Source organism: Lygodium microphyllum, chromosome 10 (assembly GCF_053477565.2).
Source record: "Lygodium microphyllum isolate KBCC chromosome 10, Lygodium_microphyllum_v1.1.10, whole genome shotgun sequence".
NCBI lineage: Eukaryota > Viridiplantae > Streptophyta > Polypodiopsida > Schizaeales > Lygodiaceae > Lygodium > Lygodium microphyllum.
In genome coordinates, this window is record NC_141144.1 from 66,654,255 (window position 1) to 66,657,538 (window position 3,284).

A 3,284-nucleotide genomic window follows, 5' to 3' on the forward strand; every position below is an offset into this window, starting at 1 on the left:
ATAGCTACTTGCAAATTGTCCTCATCTCATGGCATGAAGCAACGAGCAAGTATCACTTATAAAGGCTTTCCCTAAAATTTTTTGTTAATATCTAGCCCCTTACTATTATTATGCTAAGTTGCACTTTGCAAAAAATAGAAGAGAGGACGTGGGGCTAAAGCAAACAGGAGTGAATTGAGAGCATAGAACTATCTAACAAGTAAACCTTTGTGGAGTGGTTCCATAAAAAAGACTTACTAGTGACACATGAATAAGCTTTTGCCTCATGAGAAAGGGCATTGAAAGGGAGCGACGGATCGAAGGTTGGACTCCAGAGCTATGGCGGGAGAGCAAGAGCAAGAAAGGGAGAGACTAGAAATGGGAACTCCAACAGTCAGAATGTGTGACCGGGCCTTCCTTTATTCAAACTGTCACTAAAAGAATAAAGAAAGATACATGATAACCTGCGTCATCAAGTTGTCCAGTTGACATGAGACTGCTTGTCAAAGCAGGTACATGATGTACATCCTGCATAACAAAACTGCTGCCAGAAGGAAACTGCAGCCTAACATCACCAATGCCCACAATATCAAGAGAGCTGTCATCACCCAAGCGCACAGTACCCGAAACAGTATGGTATGAATGAAACCACTCTCGGCAAGGTGTCACATGAAAGGATGCACCTGAGTCCAAGAGCCAACACTATGCATACATAGAGTGTATCTCTATCATCTGTGAAGCACTAGAAGAAGCTGCAAGGATATAATCATCATCATCAACATCCTCAGGTTGCATAACATTGATCTCTTCAATTTTAACATTAGACTTTGCAGGTACTATGCTGCGATCAGAAGACTTATCCTGCACTTTGTCTTTCCCCTTATCTTTGAGCCTTTCATTGCGCAATTCATGGCATTGTAGCCTAATATGGCCCTTTTTTCCACAATGGTGACAAGTAACATCTGCATTCCTGCCACGGGATTTGCTACGTGACTTCCCATGAGACTTGGACCGAGATTGCTGAGAATCCCGTCCACGGCCACTACCACTGCTATGCTTTCCATATCCATCATTTCTGCCTCTAACTGTCATAGCATGAGACACACGAGAGGCATCCAAATTCTTACGGTTAACCTCTTCCTGAAAAAGAGCACTCTCAACATCAGATAATTTCAAGGTAGCAGTAGAGGCACATAATGCAGTATAGTGCGGAATACATCCCATGACTCATTAAGAGTACCAAGCAAGAAAAGAGGAGTGACATCCTTTGCAAAAGTGATGTCCTGCGAAGTCAAGTTCTTGAGTATAGCATGGAATTGGCTCAAGTGAGCAGACATAGTCACATTCTCCTTCATGAGCAGATCCATAAGCTGCTTCAGCCAATACATTTGACTCACTGGACTTTTCTTGTCATAGAGATTCTCGATTTTATCCCACAACTACCATGCACTCTGTTCTTCCTCAAATACATTGTAGTGAACCTGTTCTGTGAGAGACAATACAATGGTGGACTTGCATAACTCATCGAGCTCAAGCCATTTCTCATCTGGCATAGTTGCAGGCGGATGCCCGCTTAATCTCAAAGGTTTGATCTATGATTTCTACATCAATGCCTGCCAAATCTGGCTCTTCCAATAAGAGTAATTCGTACCATCAAGCTTAATGATGTTGAAAATAACATGATCAGTGGACGAACTCGCCATAATGCAGGCTGGAAGACTGTAGACAGTTCAAAACTGCTTGCTGTTACTGCAGAAAATGACAAAAAAAAATCACCAAAATCGAGGGAAAATGGCAAGGAAAGTGGAACCAAAGCTGTTGCCCACCAAGTACTTGTGAAAGTACATCATTTTAGAGTATTTCAGCATGAAGAATCCATGTCATCCATACATATATGCTTGCTGTAATAAATTTTAGATTTCAGTAAAGAGAGCTAACAGTGCCAAAATCGGATCCCAAGGCAATCAAATATTGCCAAGACCAAAGCTGGTATCATGCGGGCATAGCATAAGCATATGACGGTCGATAAGCATGAATCCAACACCCAAGTATGTCATACAAACATTTGCTAGTGAGTAGGCACACCCCCAGTCAATGGGGAAAAGTGTTTCTGCCACTACCAAAACTTGACACAAGTAGGTGTCAGTTCTCAAAGATACGGATCCAAAACTGAGACTTAGCTCATAAGCATATAGTAAACCAAGACATATGATGTATCATCCCAAAAGGTAAGAAGTCCCAAAGTCTCAAGTGTTTGTAACTACTCAATAGCATGTAACGGCTCAATGCATAAAAGTACCATCTGCTCAATGTCTGATAAGCATTCAAGAATGCTCCCACTGGCACAAAAGTCGTATGTACGAGCTCAAGATCTCAAGCCAAGGCAAGACACAATGCCAATGACATAAGTCCAAGACAATACATCAATAGTACATCTTGAACATGTAGGCGGTAGAGCATCCCTATGTAGCATCCGTAAGCATGTAAGACATCAAATACATCCCAATCCAAACTCTGACAAGCCAAGTAACATCCAAGACTACTTCTGATAATCCAAAATGCATCCAAGGTGGAGCTTCAATGAGCACTCAAGCTCAACGTATGCATAGGGTAATCAACCGTGACATGAGCATCAAGCCGTAGGCAATGGGTATGCATAAACCCAAGAAGCATCACTGTCAAAGCATATACCAATGTCAATAAGTGCGGGCTGAAATAAGCTCAAGCTTCCAAAAACATCCGGATTCAATGACAAGCTCAAAGTCGTCCCTCGATGATCAATACATCATAGCATAACCCAAGAGATACATCCGGAACCAATAGGCATATGCCAATGCATGAAAGATAGCTTCAGCCCAAGAGTATTCAGCATGCATTTAGCGTTATAAACTGTGTATTTTCAGCCCCAAAATCAGGCCAAAATCATAGCATTACATGTAGCTTCAATCCCCCAATCAATCGGGATGCAATAGGCATCAAACCAGTTATGTAGTACCATAGGCATACAAATACATGCTCTCTCAGACCTGAAATCTATTGCAAAAGATTCTATCATCAGAATTTGGCAAATTTGACATCACTATTGCATCTGGAGCGTGCCAAAACCCCAATTTAGACTCTTACCTTGCCTGAATCGGGTTCCGAATGCTCGAGATATGACAAAAAGAGTGATTTTTGGGCCAGATTTTGAAACAGGCAGAAAAAAAAAACGTGAGCTGGTTGGGGGGGTCTGCTGTCCCATGTGTCAACAATGGGGCCCAAAGGGGGCACAAATGAGGGCCAAAGAGGGCCTACACCAAGCCTCA